The sequence below is a fragment of the Anomaloglossus baeobatrachus genome, chromosome 6 (genome assembly GCF_048569485.1).
Source record: "Anomaloglossus baeobatrachus isolate aAnoBae1 chromosome 6, aAnoBae1.hap1, whole genome shotgun sequence".
Classification (NCBI taxonomy): Eukaryota; Metazoa; Chordata; class Amphibia; order Anura; family Aromobatidae; genus Anomaloglossus; species Anomaloglossus baeobatrachus.
In genome coordinates, this window is record NC_134358.1 from 368144106 (window position 1) to 368166690 (window position 22585).

At 45.9% G+C, this 22585-nt stretch overlaps 1 protein-coding gene across 2 annotated transcripts in view; it reads left to right on the forward strand.

Moving 5' to 3' along the window:
* The window catches only part of ADCY1 (adenylate cyclase 1), a 1189286-nt gene that overhangs the window by 62911 nt on the left and 1103790 nt on the right, over positions 1–22585 (forward strand). The window lies entirely within an intron of this gene.

Sequence of the window (22585 nt, forward strand, 5' to 3'; positions counted from 1 at the left end):
AAGAGTTGATCAACATGCCTTCAGTGCTCTTCTAAGCTAATGTTCATGTGGCATCCAAGCATTATTTGTCAGCTCTCACACGTTGACTGACTAGAACACGTGTCCTTTTTATTCATGTACTTGTCACACTCCCTGGGTCCCGACGCTGTTCCTCACACACCGCCCCGATCCCCGGATCACCTGCCCTCAGCTACACGTCCTCCTCGGCACCCTCCAGGCTTCCGGTCTCCCACTCCCGGCAGTCCCCTGTGACCCTGGACACCTTGCCTGGCTCCCCTGCTTCCTCGACACTGCTCCCTGCTCTGGCCTCCGGCACTTGGGCATCGCGCATGCGCATTAGGGCGCGCGCACGGTCAATGACCTCCTCTTAAAGGGTCAGCACTCCTGAAACAGGATATTGCCTAAATCAGGACTAGAGTATTTAAGGAGCTTCCTGCCTTGAGGGCGTCGCCTGTTCTATAAGTTCTCTAGCTAGGAGTCCAGGTCCCTCTTCCTGTGTCTCGTTCTAACATTGTGTCTTCCACAGAACCAGTCTTACCAAAGCTCCACCTGGTCCTGTCTACAACCTGTCTGAGAGGTCCTGCGGGAACCAGTCTTACCAAAGCTACACCTGGACCTGTTGACAACCTGTCCAAGAGGTTCTGCGGGGACTGTCCTGTCAAGCATACCCGGTCCTGATCGCAATCTGTCCAAGTGGTCCTCCGGGGATTGTCTCCTGTGACACTACCATCTGCTCCAGTCTGAACCCATCCTCTGACCTCGGCTTTACCCGGCAACCTCTACCTCCTCTACCGGTTGGACTCTGCTCTTGTACTGCTTCGTGCTCCGGCAACCGTACATCCAGGCCCTCTGGTGGGGTGACTGGACAGTCCCTGTATAGGGGTTAGCTCTGAGTTGCTCCACTGGGGGAGTCTGGTACACGGCCCAGAGGATCCACCACCCGGGCGTAACAGTACTAAAGTCTATAGCAGGCTACTGAAGCCTCATGAGAAAACCCTAGACTTAAGAATATAAACATAGAAGAGTCCAGTTTTTCATATATATATATATATATATATATATATATATTTATGCTAACTCCATTGAAGACCTTAGATGAAGAAAATTGGAGTAATTACAAATATGTATGATTCAAAATGCTTTATTAGTACAAAATAACACGCAAAAATCACACAATTGTAGTTTAAAAAACACATAAAAGACGGAGTATTACAGCGTACGATACACACAGATGGGGGAAAAGACACCAGGGGTTAAACCTCTACTATGGCCTGAATGGTGTGAAATAAGGTGCAACGGTTACCATGTCACAAATTTTAGTATAAGGAACTAATCTATGATCAGAATTAAAGTCACACACTAGCGATGCCTTTAAGTATATAAAATATTAATTCATTTGTATATATTGGCATGCGTCTGAGCTGTCAGTACATATGTTAGATGCTAAGGCAGTGCCAAGTCCAATCTATATAATCCTGTGAGAATTGGAATTCAGTTATAACATGCAACAAATTCAAACCAGTGTTTTAGGTGATTTCCACCTGAATGAATAGTGTGTGAAAATGGAACACTCCAGTCTCAATCATATTGAATACCACGTCAGCTGACCCTTTTCCTGTCCCTGTTATACGAAGTAGCCCTAAATCAAAGAAGGTGCAGATAGAAATACAAAGAAATATATACATAGGCTAGAGCGTAATCTCAAGGATACCCTAGAGATATTTTTGCCTAACTACAAAGGAATATTGCACCTTAAATTATTTAGTTATTAAATAATTTCAAAAAATGGTGTGGTCCACTCTTGATCCACTCTATTGATCCACTGATCAATAATAATGATAAATATAATGATCCACTCTATTTTTGATAACAAACCAAGGTAAAGCTGACAGTTGAAGAGGTTGCAGCCCAAGCTTTCTGCTTTACCTGCGCTAGTTATCAAAAATAGGGGGGAGCCCAGGATTGTTTTTTTTATTTATTTATTTATTTATTTATTTATCCCCAAATTTCTATCCACATTTGTTTGCAGGTCAATTTCCCCCATCTTCCTTGCTTTTACAGCCCTATACCTTACTATGACCATTTTACAGCACCAAACTTCTGTGCTGTCCCAATTGTATTGTATGTGGTCCGGGATCAAGTCCGGGTCCTGAACCAAAATTTTTTACCAAAGTGCTGCCGAACCCAGCAAACCCTAAATTCCATGAATTGAATGCTGAATTAATACTTAGATTCTAACTTCTATTTATAGCCTTGGTCTGGTGTAAATGTACAACTCCTGGACGCTTTTTTTTTCCTTTTTAGAAACACAAGTTTTATTTTTATAATGTATTTGTGAATCAAAACATTTGCTAATTGCATGCTTGCATTGCAGTGCAATATGTTCACATGATAAATGTCACCCAAGACTGCACTGACTTTGGGATCTTGAATTATTCAGTCAGCTGTAATCATAATGTTTCAATAAGTCCTGTTATTTTGTAGTGATGTACCCTCTATATACTTTTGTCTTCTTCCAAGAAAAAAATTATGGTTTGATTAATAAAAAATGATTAATCTCCTATTTACAGAATAGATGCTATAGATGCTAAATACTGTATATGATCTTTAAGGGTCAGACCTCTGTAACCCCCACTGATCACAAGAAAGGGGGCATCAAAGTCCCCTGTGTGAATAGGTGACCATTATCTCATTCACTTCTAGGACTATCAGATGTTTTCAGTGGGAGAATCCCTGAAATTTACTTAAAAATCTAACTTTTTTTTTTAGCAAACTTTAAGGCTACAATCGCATGTGGCGTTTTTTTCTTGTGTTTTGGTTGTGTTTTAAACTGCACTGTGTCAATGACAAAATGCATGAGTTATGCTTCCCCAGCAAAGTCTGATAACAGAGAGAGGTAGAAAAGGGCTTTTGGTCACCGCGCCAATGATCAATGATGAAATTGTAGGATTAATGTAACTTTATTTTGCACAGGTCTACGTGTTTCTGGAGGCTCAGCTTCCTTCCTCAGGACCGACAGGCACAAGAAACATCAAATCTCAAGCTGGAGATTTGATGTTTCTTGTGCCTGTCGGTCCTGAGGAAGGGAGCTGAGCCTCCAGAAACGCGTAGACCTGTGCAAAATAAAGTTACATTAATCCTACAATTTCATCATTGATCATTGGCGCGGTGAACAAAAGCCCTTTTCTACCTCTCTCTGTTATCAGCCACCTGGGGTACTGCTGCCGTGATCTGGAGTTTACGTGCTTTTACAGGAGTTGTGACTTTCACAACTCCATTTGGTGAGTAGGATTGCTCATTGTGTTTACCCCGTAAACATTAGGGTAAGACCCTATTGCGCTTTTCTTTCCACAACTCTTTTTATCCCAAGCAAAGTCTATGAGAAGTCACAAAATTCCATGCGCACGTTGCTCTTTTTTCCGCAGTAAATATTTATCAAAATCGTTGGGTAAAAAAAGCAGCATGTCACTTCTTCATTGCGTTTTAGTTGCATTTTCCACCCATTGAAATGAATGATGTGTGTCAAATCGCAACCAAAATGTTTTGCTGTTAGCATTTTGGTTGCATTTTGGATGCGTTCTTGTCAATAAAAATGCAGGTCTCATTCTCTCTCTCTCTTTCTCTGTCAGTCTTGGTGTCTCTCTCTCTGTTGGTCTTGGTCTCTCTCTCTTTCTGTCGGTCGGTCTCTCTTTCTCTCTCTCTCTCCCTCCTTCATACTCACCGGTCACGGCGCTGCACGGCTGTCACACTGCGCTCACGGCTTCTCCTGCTTCTGAAAGTGCCTGCCGCTCATTAGGCTCATCTCATATTCACTTCACCCGCTCATTAGGCTCATCTCATATTCATTGCTTCCCCCGCCCACTGGCGCCTATGATTGGTTGCAGTCATTGGTTGCGCCCCCACGCTGAGTGACAGCTGTCTGACTGCAACCAATCACAGTCACCGGTGCCCGGGTCTATATCATGCAGTAAAATAATTAAATAATTAAAAAAAATGTTGTGTGGTCCCCGTCAATTGATACCCAGCCGAGATAAATCCACACAGCTGCTGGCTGGTATTCTCAGACTGGGCATGCCTATCGTTTTTTAGGCTGCTCCCAGCCTAAAAATATCAGCCAGCAGCCGCCCAGAATTGCCGCATCCATTATAAGTGACAGCCCGGGACTTTACCCAACTTATCTTGATTACCCTAGGGCGGTGGCAATCAGGGTAATAAGGAGTTAATGGCAGCCCATAGCTGCCACTAAACAATAGGATAAAGAGTTGCACACCAGTCACAATGTATAGGGGAATAATGAAAGCAGAACTGCTATGGGAATACTAGACTGAAAAATACAATAGACTATCTGAAAAAGTGAAAAACACGAAAATAGTATGTGCATAATTGCTATGAATAATAGGAATGAGAGATGTTTAGCCATTGTATTGATCAATGCAAAGGAGCCCCAAACCAAAACGCCAAGGTAATCTCTATTTTTGGGGTCCCTAACTTATGTGTAACCTCCCCTGCAGTTAAAAAACTTGCTCTGTATGGGAAGCAAAGGACCAAGCTATATATGTAAAATAAGACACATGGCTATGGGTGGGGCAGGGTTCTCAGACAGAAAATGCATACTAATTAAATTAATTAATTCTTTAATTAGCATAGCTGCCACTAAGTCCTAGGTTAATCATGGTAGGCGTCTATGATACACCCAAAAAATCCTTTATTTGGAATAAAAGGCAAAAAAGCACCCTCTTTCACCACTTTATTAACCCCCAAACACCCTTCCAGGCCCAACATAATCCACACGAGGTCCCACGACGTTTCCAGCTTTGCTACATCGGAAGCTCACAGCGAGCGGATATGGAGCACGACCACTAGCTGTGAACCCCACGCAGCAACTGAAGTGAGTCGTGCTATCAGCGGTGACATCACTCAAGTTACCTGTGGCCACAGCTGGAGTCCTCCCCCTGTGACAGCAAATCACACGAGTGACTGAAGTGAGCCACGTGATCAGCGATGGCATCACTCAGGTGATTTGCGGCCACAGGTGAGTGCTTCACCTGTGATCGCAAACAAATCTGTCTGCAACATAGAGACAGGGCAGAAAAAAAGCCTCTTCTCGGCGAGAAATACATCTAATCCCATTCTACAGGATATACAGGGATTTGACTGCATAAGACTACGGTTAAATATTATTCTTTGATTAACCCCTTACCAACATATGATGTAGTAGGTACGTCTTGGTTGTCTGGGCCTTAACAAATCATGATGTATCCAGTATACCATGGCAGTTGAGGAAGTTCCTGCGTTGTACCCCTGCAATCGCCACTGGACCTGTGGTAATTTAACCCACTAAATGCTGCGATCAATCATGATCACAGCATTCAGGAGGCAAGGAGAGGATTGCTAACCTTTCCCGAGCAATCAGATCTCTGTAATGCCATTACAGGCACCCGATCGCTGCCATGCCAACCATGGGTCGTTGCTATGACATCCCCGGGTCAACCTGCTACAGAGAGCCTTACACACCATGCCAGATGCATGGTGTGTGAGGCTAAGTGATCAAGCACTGCAGTGGATTAGATTAGTGATCAGAAAAGTAAAAGTTAGTGTCCTATAAAGGAACTAAGTAAAAATGTTTATACAAGTATGTAAAAATGTAAAAGAAAATCTGAAAATAACAAAAAATTTTTTCCAACAAATTAGTAAATTTAGGTAAAACCTTATACAAAGGAGAAAAAGAAGTATTTAGTCAGCCTGTAATTGACATCATAGGTAAACCACAACTATGAGAGACAAAATGAGAAAACAAATCCAGAAAATCACCTTGCCTGATTTGGCAAGATTTTTTTGCAAATTATGGTGGAAAATAGGTATTTGGTCAATAAAAAAAGTTCATCTCAATATTTTGTTATATATCCTTTGTTGGCAATGACAGAGGTCAATCGTTTTCTGTAAGTCTTCATAAGGTTGGCACACACTGGTGGTGGTATGTTGGCCCATTCCTTCATGCAGATCTCCTCTAGAGCAGTGATGTTTTGGCCCTGTCGCTGGGCCACATGGACTTTCAACTTCCTCCAAAAGTTTTCAAAGGGGTTGAGATCTGGAGACTGGCTATGCCACTCCAGGACCTTCATATGCTTCTTACGAAGTCACTTCTTCATTGCCCTGGGCAATTTTATAGTTTTTTTTGTCCTGTTACCCTTGTGAAAATGAAAAATTTGGGATTAAAGCAACATTTTTGTGGTTAAAAATGTATTTTCTCATTTTCATGGCTCAACGTTCTAAAAGTTGGCAAAGCACCTTGGGGTTTAAGGTGCTCACCAACCATCTAGATATATGCCCTTAGGGGTCTAGTTTCAAAAATGGTGTCACTTGTTTTAGGACCTCAGGGGTTCTCCAAATATGACAATCCGCTAATGATTCCAGCTAATTTCACACTTAAAAATTCAAATGGCTCTCCTTCTCTTCCGAGCCCTACCATGCACCCAAACAGTAGATTTCCACAACATGTGAAGTATCAGCATACTCAGGAGAAATTGTTCAACAAATTGTATTGTGTATTTGCTTCAGGTACCCTTGTGAAAAATAAAGCTACCTGGTTAAGGTAACACGTTTGTTGTAAAAGTTTTTTTCTTATTTTCAGTGCTCAACATTTTAAAATTCTGTGAAGCACCTGGGGGTTTAAGGTGTTCACTAAACATCTAGATACATTTCTTGATGGGTTTAATATCTATAATGGGGTTACTTGTAGGGGAGCTCCTCTGTTTAGGCACATCAGGAGCTCTCCAAATGCGACATGACATCCGCTGACGATTGCAGCTATTTTTCCTTTTACACACGTGGTCAAACTTGTTGGTACCCCTTGTTTAATGAAAGAAAAGCCCACAATGGTCACAGAAATAACTTGAATCTGACAAAAGTAATAAGAAATAAAAAAAATTAAGAAAATGAACAAATGAAAGTCAGACATTGCTTCTCAACCATGTTGTTACGGGGGCTGTCTGATTATAAAAACCAAAGGGATATCAGACTGTCAGGGTCCACCGTGCAAAGTCTCTGCTGCAGACTATGGCAGAGGATAAGGGGTATCTTGTACTACGGAAGCAGTACTGACACTGATACGTCTCAGTGACACTAGAGCCAATCACGGCGTGTACTGTTAAAGTCACAGCGACTACCGTATTTAGCATTAACATAAAAGGGATAGGTTAATGAGTGAGGAAGAGTATATAAGTGTGCCGCTGTAAATAGTAGTAGCACACGTGCAGAGTGCAATACCTCTGTTAAACTCACAGAGGCATATAGTAAGGAAATAAAGCAATTCCTCCCTTTCTCGGAGGGTGTGTGGTATGGTCTCTGTTAATGATCACAGAGACAAAAGCAGTGAGTGTGAAATGGCACCTACCTAGGTCCGTTCCTCTAGTGGTGCCAGGAGACGGACAGCAGCGTAAGCCGCACAAAGCTCCTACCTGCGTTCGCTCCACTAGTGTGCGAGGACACAAACCACTAGATATGGCACCTGCCTAGGTCCGCTCCACTAGTGGTGCAAAAGAGACGGACAGCAGCACAAGCCGCACAAAGCTCCTACCTATGTTTGCTCCCCTAGTGTGCGAGGATACGAACAACTGCCAGACGCAGTGTAAGGAACGTTACCCTAGCGGTTAGAGTTGAGCGCGGTTCGTGGTTCGAGGTTCTCCAGTTCTAGGCTCGAGTGATTTTGGGGCCTGTTCTAGATCGAACTAGAACTCGAGCTTTTTGCAAAAGCTCGATAGTTCTAGAAACGTTCGAGAACGGTTCTAGCAGCAAAAAAACAGCTAATTCCTAGCTTGGTTTCCGCTGTAATAGTGTAAGTCACTCTGTGAATCACACTATTATGACATTTCAGTGTATAGTGTGCGGGAACAGCGCCTTCAGATCACTGCTGTTTCTATAATGGCGATCGCCATTTTTTTTTTTTTCCTTGTCTTCCTTCCCTAAGCGCGCGCGTGTAGTGGGGCGGGCCAGCATGTCAGCCAATCCCAGACACACACACAGCTAAGTGGACGTTTAGCCAGAGAAGCAACGGCATGTGTGATAGGATGTCCATGTCACATGTCCCTGCATTATAAAACCGGACATTTTCCTCCAGGACGCCATTATCTCTTCTGCGTCTTTGGTGTCAGACATCACTGTCGCAGCTCCGTCCTCCTGAGTCCTATCGCCGATACAGCTGTATGCGCTCCATACACAGCGTTAGACAGCATAGGGATAGCACTTTCTATCAGTCCTTTTAAGGGCTGAAACCGGTAGGGTCAGAGCCATAGGTGACAGGTCCTGAAAACAGAGACAGCGTCTGTGTAGCCAAGGTCAGGGATTTCGTCGCTGCTTTTCCCCATTAGGAGGGAATAGAAAGGCAGGCTTCCATTCCTCTACCTAGAGCCCCACAATCCTGGCACTGTACCCTCCTGTCCTCTGCACACTCCAACTCATTATAACTAAGCCATTATACTAGCAAACACTCAGTGTACCTAGTGGCATCCTAAACGTGGCTATTGGACTTTGCTATAGTCCCACTAGTGCAAAGACATTTGCAGAGCACCTCTGCCTGCATTGCACACTCCAACTCTTTTTAACTAAGCCATTATGCTAGCAAACAGTCAGTGTACCTAGTGGCATCCTAAACGTGGCTATTGGACTTTTGTGTAGTCACAGTAGTGCAAAGATATTTGCAGCACGTCTGCCTGCATTGCACACTCCAACTCTTTTTAACTAAGCCATTATACTAGCAAACAGTCAGTGTACCTAGTGGCATCCTAAACGTGGCTATTGTACTTTTGTCTATTCACACTATTGTAAAGATATTTGCAGCACGTCTGCCTGCATTGCACACTCCAACTCATTATAACTAAGCCATTATACTAGCAAACAGTCAGTGTACCTAGTGGCATCCTAAACGTGGCTATTGTACTTTTGTCTATTCACACTATTGTAAAGATATTTGCAGCACGTCTGCCTGCATTGCACACTCCAACTCATTATAACTAAGCCATTATACTAGCAAACAGTCAGTGTACCTAGTGGCATCCTAAACGTGGCTATTGGACTTTTGTCTAGTCACACTAGTGCAAATCTATGTGCAGCACCTCTGCATGACACCCTCCTGCTCTGTTTTTAATAAGCTATAATGATAGCAAAAAATACTGCCATTTAGTGGCATCATAGAACTGGCTGTTGTATTCCATTAGTGCCCCACTGGTGCCAAGCTATTTCTAGCACCTCTGCATGACACCCTCATGCACATTTTGCTACGCTAATGTTATAGCAAACTCATGGAATTCATTGCTGCATTTGATAATTCGGAGGGATAGAAAGTCAGGCTTCCTTTAGCTTTTCCTTCTGTTCATAGACAGCATCTCCAAGAGCAATTTCCCCTCCACGTCTAACTGTGGAGAGGCAGCTAGTGCGCATGCGTGTGCCGATTTACCCCAGCTGCAGCCTAATTACAGTGTTTCGCCTAGTGAGTATGCTCAGCCTGACTGTGCTATTCCTGACGCTAAGTCTTCATTTCGGGATACAGCGCATGCTCCCACACTAAGTGTGAAAACCCTCTTTGCACAGGTGCTTGCATTACGTGCCGGGTCTAAGTCCTGTTTTGTGCCTAGACACCATGCTAAAGCTGATATTCTTTTTTCAGATACTGTATTTCATGCTACTGAGAATGCTCAGGCACTTACTGCATCAGAGACTAGGTCCGGTAATGAACTCTTTGGCCCTGCCCCTGATGTGGGGGGGCACATATAGACCACAGGGCATCAGGTGTCCTCCCAAATGGCTTGCAGAGGGCCACCCCTATGACTTGTCACCGCATTATTGATGGTCAGACGATGACTGGTGAGGTGTTTGGGTCATGGCAGCCATGAGGTCATCATTGAAGTTGCGGTTCCAAATAGGACGCTAGTTATGCCACTCATGACGTGTCACTCTACTTTTGTCTCCAGGAGGTGCATTGTGGTTCACCCTGGTTTGGGGCGGAGCCAGGTTATAAAAGGGGCTGGAGCCAACAAGGAGGTGCGCAGTCTTCTATTATGCTCCGAAAGAGCACACCTCCATGTGTTGAACCCATTGCGGCTTTAGGCCAGAGGTAGGCAAGGATAGGGTGTCGATGCAGGCCACCACCACAGTTGGTAACGCAGAACGGTTAAGACCAGCTCCTGTCCTACCAGTCCTGCTTGTGCAGCCCAGTGGCATTAACAGGCCTGCTGCTGCTGATGCGCCTGCTGTCCACAGGTGTGCCCCTATGCACACGGTCAGCGTACTCAATGGCCCCTGTGTTGTTAACAGGGAGTTCCTGGGCTGGGTGGGCGTGTGGACCCTGTGACGCTAACAGGGCTCACAGTCTCCAGATCCGAATGGCGTCTAACTCGGTTCAGGCTACTATTAGTTTCATAGCCACACAGCTCTGTATCCTCCACCAAACCTTCCAGTTGCCAACCTCTCCTTTTCCAACTGGGAGCACGGTGGACACTGACTGCTGATGGGGATATATACCTTTCTCTTTCTTTTCTTATTAATTTTTGTTATATAGCGGTAACATAGTATATACCACTTTATCCAAATCTGCCAGTCCCACTGTAACAGATGGTGTTTCTTCAGCAAATGTTACTGTTGCTTAACCACCAAATCCACGGACCAAAACTTTTTTCCCCTTTCCAACACACCTGTTCCCCTTTCCACCAGCATCTGTCCTTTTTCAACTCATTTTGGTATATGACCAAAAGTGCAACTGTGCAGGGACACCGTACTCAACGCCATCTCAGCACAGCAGCCAGCCCTCGGTCCCTCCGATGTGGACAAGTAAAAGACCATTTCCTCCTATCCATGACAAAGCGTTGAGATTCACTCTGTGCAGCACTGGTGTTTAGTGGAAAAGTAGATCTAAGATTGCGTACCACATTCTGCAGATACTCCTGTATACGTGCGTCCATTTCTATGGCAGGAATTATTTTGCAAAATTTTGTCTTGTACCGGGGATGTAACAGTGTGGCAACCCAGTATTCTGGATTACTTTGAATTCGTACAATCCGAGGGTCATGTTGTAGGTAGTGCAGCAAGAAGCCGCTCATGTGTCTTGTGCATCCAGGAGGACCAAGTCCTTGGTGTGTTGGTGGCAGAGAGGTGAGAATTGTGCCTCCTTCCTCTGCCCTCTCCCCACAACCTCGCACAACCGAAATGTGAGCAAGCTCTCACTCATCTGCTGAGTCTTCCATGCCCATCGCCAGTTCGTCCTCCATTTCTTCATGGGCTCCTGCACCTTCCTCAACACTTTTTGCTGATACTATGCGCCCTTGTTAATCCCTCTCCCTCACCATGACTGCCGCATAGGTGCCGCTGACCATTTGGACCTCGTAGATCTTGTTATCCCTTCCGCATATGACTCCTCCTGTACTTCCTCCCCTTCCTCTTGTCCCAACACCTGACTCCGAATAATAATTACAGTGTGCTCCATCATGTAGATGACCAGAATTGTCACGCTGAGAATGACATTGCCAGTGCTAAACATCTTCGTCGACATTTCAAAACTGTGTAGCAGGGTGCATAGGTCCTTGATCTGACACCACTCCAGCAGCGTGATCTGCACCACCTCTGGATCAAGTTATCCCAGGCTATATGTCATAACGTATTGCAGCAGGGTTCGGCAGTGCTGCCACAAACGCTGCAACATGTGCAGATTCAAATTCCTGCATGTGGGCACATCGCATTTCAGGCGTTTAACCACCAGACCTAAAGACTTCTGTAGCGACGAAAGTTGTTGAGCTGCTGTGTGCGCACGATGGAAGTGAGCACATAGCGAGCGTGCACGCTGCACAAGGCCATGTAGGCCGTGATGGTGTTTTAAAAATTGCTGGAGAATTTGGTTCAACACGTGAGCCATACAAGGCACGTGTGTCACATTGCCCTGATGATGGCCCGCAGCCAGGTTTGCATCATTGCCGCACACGGCTATTAAGTCACCAACGGAGTCCGCTCCGTCAATTTGTACTCCGGTCGCCAGGTGACAACGTGTTCCTTTCATGAATAGTGCTGATGATGGGAGAGGAGTCGATGCCAGCGGCGCAGGTGGACGCAGGTTATGCTCACCCACTGGGCTGCATTACCTTGACAGATGCAGAATCTCTGGCTGAATGTAGCTGATGGGTATCTCACAGATGAAATACCATCATTCAGCTACAACCAATGGGAAGACACCACACCCTTTTTTATGCACATCCTGAATGCAGACCACTGCCAGACATAGCTATGAACCTCTGGTTAATTTTACCCCCAGTTCAGTTTTATGATTTTGTGTGCTTGTTACCTGACTACTTTTCCTGCTTGCTGTTTATGTACCTTGTTGGCCGATCCACATTTCACCTCTGCTTGTTTTCTGATTAAGTCCTGGCCGTCCCATTCTGTTCCTGTTCCTCAATTAATGTTTTGACCCTGCCTGACTACTATTCTCTGGAACTGCAGCCTTCCACAGGTATTAATCACCTTGGGCCCTGTGCAATTCCTAATCCCTGTATAGGGGTTAAAGGGTTTCAGGGTTCTAGGGGTCCTGCTTGGTGAGTGGCTTCCCTCTAGCCTATCATTAACAGCCCATCGGAGTGTGTGGATCAAGGAAGGCGTTACACCGTGCTCTCTGCAGAAGGCCATGTGGGCCAGGATAGTGCTTTAAAAATTGCTGGACAACCAGGTTCAACACGTGAACCACACAAGGCATGTGTGTCACATTGTCACAGCGAAGGGCCGCACCCATGTTTGCATCATTGTCGCACCCGGCCTTCCCTGGCTGCTGGTTGAGTGGAGACAACCATTGATGAAACTCGGTATCCAGAGCTAACCGTCCACAACTTCTCAGCGGTGTGACTCACATTTCCCATACATTTTAAAGTAAAACTTTGACCGCCTGATGGCATTGAGCTCTGCTGCCAGCATAGTAAGGAGGTGTGTGGTAGTCCTTGTGCGCAGTTACAAGGAAGGGTGGCCTGACCACACAAGGTTTGCGCCAAGGTGGAGGACCCACACGAGGTTGAAGAGGCAGAAGCAGTGTATTAACTTCTACATACAGAAGAAGGATTGAAACAACTCGTGGGGACGGCAAGACTTGTACAGCAGACCCTTCTCCATCTCTCACCATAGTTTGCCAGTGCCCAGTCAGTGACATGTAATGACCCTGTCTATGCTTACTGGTCCAAGTATCTGTGTTGAAATGCACCCTGTCGCACACAGAGTTTCTCAAGGAAGTGGTGATGTTGTGTGCGACATGCTGGTGTAGCGCGGGCATGCTTTTCTTGGAGAAGCAGTGGTGATTGGGCATCTGGTACTGGGGCACAGCGACAGACATAAGGTCTATAAAATCCTGTGTGTCCACTAGGCGGAAAGGCAGCATTTCGGTAGCCAACAGCTTACAGAGGGATAGAGTCAACCTCTTAGCTTTGTCATGGGTCGCAGGAAGTGGCCTTTTATTTGACCACATCTGAGGGACAGAGATCTGGCTGCTGTGTGTAGACGGTGTTGAGTAGGGTGTCCCTGGAAAAATGCAGGTTTGTGAGGAAAGTGCAGGCGGAGACATGATGTTGCCTTCATCCAACGTTGGTGCTATCGATGTTTGAGAGAGCTGTACACACTCACTTGTTTCCCCTTCCAAACCAACTGACGACCTACCAAGCAAACTGCCTGTTGCGGTTACAGTGGTGGAAGTTGTGGGTGGAAAAACAGGTGTGACAGCTGTCCCCGCAGTCCTAGAAGATGACGAGCGCGCGGATGCACTGGAAGGGGCAGGCGGTGGATGGTTCGCTCCGCTAGGCCGCATTGCAGCACGGTGAGCTTCCCACCGGGCCATATGATATTTATTCATGTGACGATTCATGGAAGAAGTTGTCAAACTGCTGAGGTTTTGACCTCTACTAAGAGAACCATGACAAATTTTACAGATCACATAATTTGGGCGATCCTTTGCAAGGTCAAAAAAGGACCAGGCTAGGCAAGGCTTAGAGGCCATGCGACCTGTTGATCCACCCCGAATAATGCTCAGAGGCAGAGTGGTGGCTGAGGATGCAGTTGTAGACGTGCTACCAGTGCTCCGACTGTGTCCAGGAAGGCGCAAGGTAACTTCGTCGTCGGTTGCATCCTCCTCCACCGCCTCTGTTGACCTCCTCGAGTGTCTGACTGTGGGTTGACAGTAGGTGGGATCTAGAACTTCATCATCAATTGTTGTGTTTGCACTCCCCTCCCCCTCAGACCGAGCCTCTTCTTGCCCTGACCGAATATTTAAGTTGTCATCCCAATCGGGTATCTGCGTCTCATCTTCATCAGTATGTTCCTCATTGTCTATAACCACAGGTGTTGGAAAGGCAGCATTTTGGTAGCCAACAGTTTGTAGATGCTGAAAGTCAACCTCCAAGCCATGTCATGCCCTTCTAAAAGCATGTAAAACACAGCGAGGGGACTCCAACCACAGTCTCCCTCGTTTCCACTAATTGGGCCACACACACCCACTTGACTGGCATCACTTGATCCCCCTTTTCAAAATGAAAAAGATGCTTTGCATGAAGCACTCTCAAAAATACGCGTGCCTTTGCCGTCCCCTGGCTGACCCAGGGGAAGAAAAGTCCTCTGAGAGCCATGACTTGTTCATCTTGGTTCTTTTAGAAACACAGCGAGGGGACTCCAACAACAGTCTCCCTCGTTGCCACTAATTGGGCCACACACACCCCACTTGACTGGCATCAGTTGATCCCCCTTTTGAAAAAGAAAAAGATGCTTTGCATGAAGCACTCTCAAAAATACGCGTGCCTTTCCCGTCCCCTGGCTGACCCAGGGGAAGAAAAGTCCTCAGAGCCATGACTTGTTCATCTTGGTTCTTTTAGAAACACAGCGAGGGGACTCCAACCACAGTCTCCCTCGTTTCCACTAATTGGGCCACACACACCCCACTTGACTGGCATCACTTGATCCCCCTTTTCAAAATGAAAAAGATGCTTTGCATGAAGCACTCTCAAAAATACGCGTGCCTTTCCCGTCCCCTGGCTGACCCAGGGGAAGAAAAGTCCTCTGAGAGCCATGACTTGTTCATCTTGGTTCTTTTAGAAACACAGCGAGGGGACTCCAACCACAGTCTCCCTCGTTTCCACTAATTGGGCCACACACACCGCACTTGACTGGCATCAGTTGACCCCCCTTTTGAAAAAGAAAAAGATGCTTTGCATGAAACACTCTCAAAAATACGCGTGCCTTTCCCGTCCCCTGGCTGACCCAGGGGAAGAAAAGTCCTCTGAGAGCCATGACTTGTTCATCTTGGTTCTTTTAGAAACACAGCGAGGGGACTCCAACCAGAGTCTCCCTCGTTTCCACTAACTGGGCCACACACACCCCACTTGACTGGCATCGGTTGAGCCCCCTTTTGAAAAAGAAAAAGATGCTTTGCATGAAGCACTCTCAAAAATACGCATGCCTTTCCCGTCCCCTGGCTGACCCAGGGGAAGAAAAGTCCTCTGAGAGCCATGACTTGTTCATCTTGGTTCTTTTAGAAACACAGCGAGGGGACTCCAACCACAGTCTCCCTCGTTGCCACTAATTGGGCCACACACACCCCTCTTGACTGACATCAGTTGATGCCCCTTTTCAAAATGAAAAAGATGCTTTGCATGAAGCACTCTCAAAAATACGCGTGCCTTTCGCCTCCCCTGGCTGACCCAGGGGAAGAAAAGTCCTCTGAGAGTCATGTCCACATTGTCAGTGGACAGACACGTGTGCTTATCTGCCAGCAGACCCCCAGCAGCACTGAAGACAGGTTCCGAGAGAACGCTGGCTGCAGGACACGACAAGATCCCCAAGGCGTACGTGGCAAGCTCAGGCAATTTATCCAGATTGGAAGCCTAAAATGAGCAGGGCTCAAGTTGCACAATAATGGAATCGATGTTTCCTTGCATATACTCATATATCTGTGTGTCCTCCTCTTTTTCCTTGTCCAGCTCTTTTGTTTTCGCATGAGTATATGTCCTTGTCACTTTCCCATGTGTTTGTGTTGTTTGTCACCTTTTGGACACCTTTGAGGGTGTTTTCTAGGTGTTTTTATGTGTTTGTGATTGCCTGCCATTGTTTCCTATGCAGTTCGAGTTCGGTTCGTCGAACGTTCGACGAGCCGAACTCGAACGGGACCTCCGTTCGGCGAACCGACCTCGAGCCGAACCGGGACCGGTTCGCTCATCTCTACTAGCGGTAACGTCCACCTACGAGTAGAATCACAAGTAGAGTTGAGCGCGGTTCGCGGTTCTCCAGTTCGCGGTTCGAGTGATTTTGGGGGCTGTTCTAGATCGAACTAGAACTCGAGCTTTTTGCTAAAAGCTCGATAGTTCTAGATACGTTTGAGAACGGTTCTAGCAGCAAAAAGCAGGGCTTTTTACAGCTACAGTGTGCAGGAGCCTTCGCTGGCAGCCTGCCAGAAGCTGGTAACCAAGATAAACATCGGGTATCCAAGCAAAGCGCTTTGGTTAGTAACCCGATGTTTTTCCTAGTTACGTGCAGGAAGCCCACACTTCCCCGCTCAGCTCGCTCCGCCCCCTCCTGCCCGCGGCATGTACACACGTACACACACACACACACTGCACACACACTCTGCACACATGGTCCCGCTCGGCTTACCTGCGGTGATGAAGTCCCGCCATCCCGACCTCAGCGCTGTCACTGTCCTCCATGGCCGCCGCTTGTCACATCACCTTCTCTCGCTTCCGACCAGAGACTGACTAGCGGTGACGTCACGGGCCTCTCGCGATACTTGGCTGTGAAGGCGGCGGTCATTGAACTCAGTGACAGGTGCTGTCAGTGTGCTGGAGATCAGCGCAGGTAATGTACCTCGCTGACAGCAGCACTTGTCATCCCCTGCAGTGACCTGGGCTGACCCATTGATGTTAGCTCAGGTCACTGCATTGCTCTCCCAGCCAATGGGGAACATCCTGCTCTTCATTGACTGGGACAGTGTGGATCGTCATGGCAACCCCTTGGATTACACCAGACCTGGATTTATTTTTCTTTCTAATAAATTGGTTAAAGAGGAAATGTTTTGGGGAGTGTTTTTTCAAATAAAAATGTGTTTGTCGTCTATTTTTTTTTTATTACTGACTGGGTTGGTGATGTCGGGTATCTGATAGACGCCTGACCTCACCAACCCCAGGGCTTGATGCCAGGTGACATTACACATCTGGTATTAACCCCATATATTACCCCGTTTGCCACCGCACCAGGGCGCGGGATGAGCTAGGGCGAAGCACCAGGATTGGCGCATCTAATGGATGCGCCACTTCTGGGGCGGCTGCGGCCTGCTATTTTTAGGCTGGGGAGAGTCCAATAACCATGGACCTCCCTAGTCTGAGAATATCAGACCCCAGCTGCCTGCTTTACCTTGGCTGGTGATCCAATTTTGGGGGGACCCCTACGTGTTTTTTTTTTTTAATTATTTATTTAATTTAAAATAACAGCGTGGGGTGCCCTCAGTTTTGGATTACCAGCCAAGGTGAGGTTGCCAGCTGTGGTCTGCAGGCTGCAGCCGTCTGCTTTACCCTAGCTGGCTACAAATCTAGGGGGAACCCTACGTCATTTTTTTTTCATTTTTTTGGCTAAATACAAAGCTAAGCACCCCTTAGTGCCACATGAAAGGCACCAAAGGGTGCAAAATTACAAAATGCAGGAGAGTGGGACATTATGTGTATTTCTGCCATTATAATGACAGAAAAGACTGATATGAAGTGCACAGGCACAGGAAAATCACCAGAGCGCTCTACGCTGTGAAAAGCAGTACAAAATGGCACTGGAGTGAACATGTGACCGCCTCATGTAGGATGAAGCTATGGATCCTGGGTAAATTTATGCATTTACCCTCCTTCAGTTTTTTTGCAGTACACAAAAAAAACGGAAGGCACACGGATGACAAACAGATGACATACGGACCGTCTACGGAACGGAAACGGATGCCACACGGATGCACCCGTGAAAAAAAACGGACTGTTTTTTGCAGACCGCAAAAATGGATCGGTCGTGTTAATGTAGCCTTATTCTGATCTGCCATTTATAAACAGCAGGCAGAAATAAGTGAATAGCGCCCCCCAGCGTCAGAAAATCTCCGGGGTTTCAGGGCTAGCTGAGACCCTGGAGATCATGATTCAGGACGGTTTTTCCGGTCCCCGCTCACGTGATCACAGGTATACACCGTACACCGATGATCACGTTACAGTAAATGACAGCGCCGGTAAAAAATTATTTATCTCCCATCTGGCATGAACAAACACTTCTTCTCCACTTCTTCTCCACTTTTTCTCCATTTTTTCTCCACTTTTTCTCCACTTTTTCTCCACTTTTTCTCCACCTTTTCTCCACCTTTTCTCCATTTTTTCTCCACTTTTTCTCCACTTTTTCTCCACTTTTTCTACATTTTTTCTCCACTTTTTCTACATTTTTTCTCCACTTTTTCTCCACTTTTTCTACATTTTTTCTCCACTTTTTCTCCACTTTTTCTCCACTTTTTCTCCACTTTTTCTCCACTTTTTCTCCACTTTTTTCTCCACTTTTTTCTCCACTTTTTTCTCCACTTTTTTCTCCACTTTTTCGCCAGTTTTTCGCCAGTTTTTCTCCACTTTTTCTCCATTTTTTTCTCCACTTTTTTCTCCACTTTTTTCTCCACTTTTTTCTCCACTTTTTCTCCACTTTTTCTCCGTTCTTTTTCTATGGTCGGTCTACCCATTAGCTCTGCCATGCATAGTGTAGCTCTACACCTACTACACATGTTACTTTATGATTGACATCTCTTTCGTACCAGAGCTGTCTAAGCCTACTCTGACCCCATATTTGTCATTACTATATTGTCCTTGTACTGTGTTATGATATTTGTATCATGTGTTTCATTTCTTGCTGTGTTGCAATTTTTTTGCTGCATCCCAATTGTACCTCTACATTGTTCGAGTTTATGTTATTGTTCTCTCACTCTTATGTGATACTGATTATTGTCATTTTTCATGATTACATGCAGATAAGTCCAATCTGACGAAGGCTCAGGCCGAAACGTCATTTGTAACTTGTTTTGAACAAAAACATATATGCTTATGAAAAAAATTTTTTTTCTTAATACGGACCAATAAAGAGTGATTTTGCATTACTATCCGTTGTGACTTACTGACTTAGTCTGGGAGATTTAGAGTGCCGAGGTTACTCACTAATTTTATCTATTATTACCTCTGAGCACCTATATACCAGTGAGCAGAGCTTCCTCTACAGTAGTTCTCCTGATTAGGCATGCCCTTACCTCATGAGCAGGGCATTGCAGCTTTGGTAGCAACCATTACGACATGGACTCTGCTGCTGTGGACCCGGGGAGAGTGAGTGCAGATTCATTGCACCCACACTCCTCACATGAAGGGTCCGCACTACTAGAAAATGGGGGATATGTTCCCTGAGTGTCTCCCCCCCATATTCTAGACGGTCCAGAGTCGTCGTGGGACCCCTTTATTTTTTTTCTTACAATAAATTGGTGAAAGAGGAAATGTTTTGGGGACTGTTTTTTCAAATAAATTTCTTTTGTCGATTTTTTTTTTTGTTAGTACTGACAGTTTATGATGTTGGGTATCTAATAGACGCCATGGCATCACAAACTGCTGGGCTTGATCTCAGGTGATTTTACAGCTAGTATCAACACGATTTATTACCCCGTTTGCCACTGCACCAGGGCACGGGATGAGCTGGGGTGAAGCGCCAGGATTGGCGCATCTAGTGGATGCGCCACGTCTGGGGTGCCTGCGGCCTGTTATTTTTAGGCTGTGAAGGCCCAATAACTATGGACCTTCACACCCTGAGAATACCAGACTACAGCTGTCCGCTTTACCTTGGCTGGTGATCCAATTTGGGGGGGACCCTACTTTTATTGTGTAATTATTAATATGTATAAAATAATTATAAAAAAGAGCCTGAGGGGACATCCACATTGGATCCCCAACCACGGTAAAGCTGCCAGCTGTGGTTTTCAGGCTACAGCCGTCTGCTTTACCTTAGCTGGCTATCAAAAATGGGGGGACCCAACGTCATTTTTTTTTTTAACTATTTTTTAAATAGAAAAAATTAATGGGCTTCCCTGTATTTTGATTGCCAACCAAGGTAACGGCAGGCAGATGGGGGTGGCAACCCATAGCTGTCTGCTTTATCTGCGCTGAGAATCAAAAATACCGCGGAGCGCTACGTCATTTTTTTAAAGATTTATTTTTACAGCACTGTGATGTCCAGCAATCAAAATACAGGGAAGCCCATTTTGTTTTTAGTTATTGAAATAAATAATTACAAAAAATATATATGGGCTCCCGCTGTATTTTTTGTATTGCTAGCTAAGGGTAATCCAAGCAGTTTCTGGCTGCTAAACTTCACTGCTTGGTGTTACCTTCACTGGCAATGGAAAATCCAGGGAAGCATTTTTATTTTTTTTGCCAAAAAGCTACAAAAAAAGGACGTGAGCTTCGCCATATTTTTGTATGCTAGCCAGGTATAGCAGGCAGGTGCTGGAAGAGTTGGATACAGCGCCAGAAGATGGCGCTTCTATGAAAATGCCATTTTCTGAGGCGGCTGCCGTCTGCAATTTGCTGCAGTGGGGCCCAGAAAGCTCAGGCCAACCTGTGCTGCGGATTCCAATCCCCAGCTGCCTAGTTGTACCTGGCTGGACACAAAAATGGGGCGAAGTCTACGTCATTTGTTTTCTAATTATTTCATGAAATTCATGAAATAATAAAAAAAGGGCTTCCCTTTATTTTTGGTTCCCAGCCAGGAGCGGGAGCAGTTGAAAAGTGTCTTTTTACTGCCTCAAAAGCCTGGGATGTCTCAGTAGACTAGCCTTTTGGATTAGCACCTTTCTTAGTCAAGGCCACCAAAGGGGCCACCAAAGTGGAGAAATGGGGTATGAACTGCCGGTAATAATTTATAACTCCTAAGAAGCATTGCACTGCCTTCAAGGAATGAGGTTCGGACCATTCCAGGACAGCAGAGAGCTTTGCAGGATCTATAGCCAGACCCTCTTGTGAGATAATGTAACCCAAAAAAGGCAAGGATGACTGCTCGAATACACACTTTTCGAATTAGTAAACAATGAGGGCTCCCTTAAACGGGAAAGGACACGAACGACATCCTGACGATAAGTCTCCAGATCAGGAGAAAAAATCAGGATGTCGTCCAGATACACCACGACGGAGGATAACAGTAAATCCCTGAACACATCGTTTACGAAGTCCTGATATACTGCGGGTGCATTACATAAACCAAAAGGCATGACGAGGTATTTATAGTGACCGTCTCGGGTGTTAAAAGCTGTCTTCCATTCGTCACCCTCTCGAATTCGTACCAAGTTATACGCACCCCGCAGATCCAACTTCTTAAAAACCTGAGCTCCCCTCCTTCTGTCAAAGAGCTCCGAAATTAAAGGTAACGAGTATTTGTTCTTTATTGTGATTGCATTGAGACCCCTGTAATCTACGCAGGGACGCAAATCACCCTCTTTCTTCCTAACAAAGAAAAACCCAGCTCCCGCGGGAGAGACAGACTTACGAATGAACCCCTTCTCTAAACTCTCTCTTATATAGGTCGACATGGCCTCCGACTCAGGTATTGACAGGGGGTAAACCCTGCCCTTAGGTGGAACCGAACCTGGGATAAGGTATATGGCGCAGTCATATGGCCTATGGAGTGGAAGAACCTCAGCACCCTGTTTAGAGAACACGTCAGCGAAATCCAAATAGGGTGTAGGTATGGGAGAGAGATCAGTTGATGCAACCGCAACTACCTTAGGTGGTAAGGGAAGACATTGGGACTGACATTTCGAACCCCAACTAATAATGCTGTCGGACTCCCAGTCCATTAGAGGAGCATGAGTCCGAAGCCATGGGAGACCCAGAAGGACGTCGTCTATACCCTCAGGCAAAACAAGAAAATAAATCTACTCTATGTGACCCTGAGACAGGGAAAGGCGCAAGGGAACTGTCCTCAATGTAATGGAGTCAGACAACATAGTCCCATTCACAACAGGACAGGAATAGGCGCCTCTAACATGATAGAGGGAATATTGTGTCTCTTTACAAATTCTGAGGACACAAAAGTCCCGTCAGCTCCAGAATCCACAAAAGCCATAATAGGCCATGTATTCTCAGAGAATGAGAGCTGACCTGGGATACTACACTTAGAGGGTGCAGAAGACGTCTCTAGTAACCCCCCTCTAATGGTTATTAGGCCTGGGAGTTTGACGGCTAGGACACTTGTTGGCATAGTGCCCAGCCTGACGACATACGTAACATATAGGAGGACCAGACTTGCGTAGTCTGGAGGACGTATGACCTAACTCCATAGGAGTGGGAGATGTTTCAGATGCTGAGGAAGATGGTGGTGGACCCTCAACAACTGGAATAGCCCGATGCTTAGGGCGTGAGGAAGAGACCTCGAGTCTACGTTCCCTATGGCGTACGTCGATCCTCGTTGCTACTGTGATCAAGTCCTCCAGAGAAGCAGGGACCTCACGAGTAGCAAGGGCATCCTTGACATAGAAATCAACACCTTCTCTGGC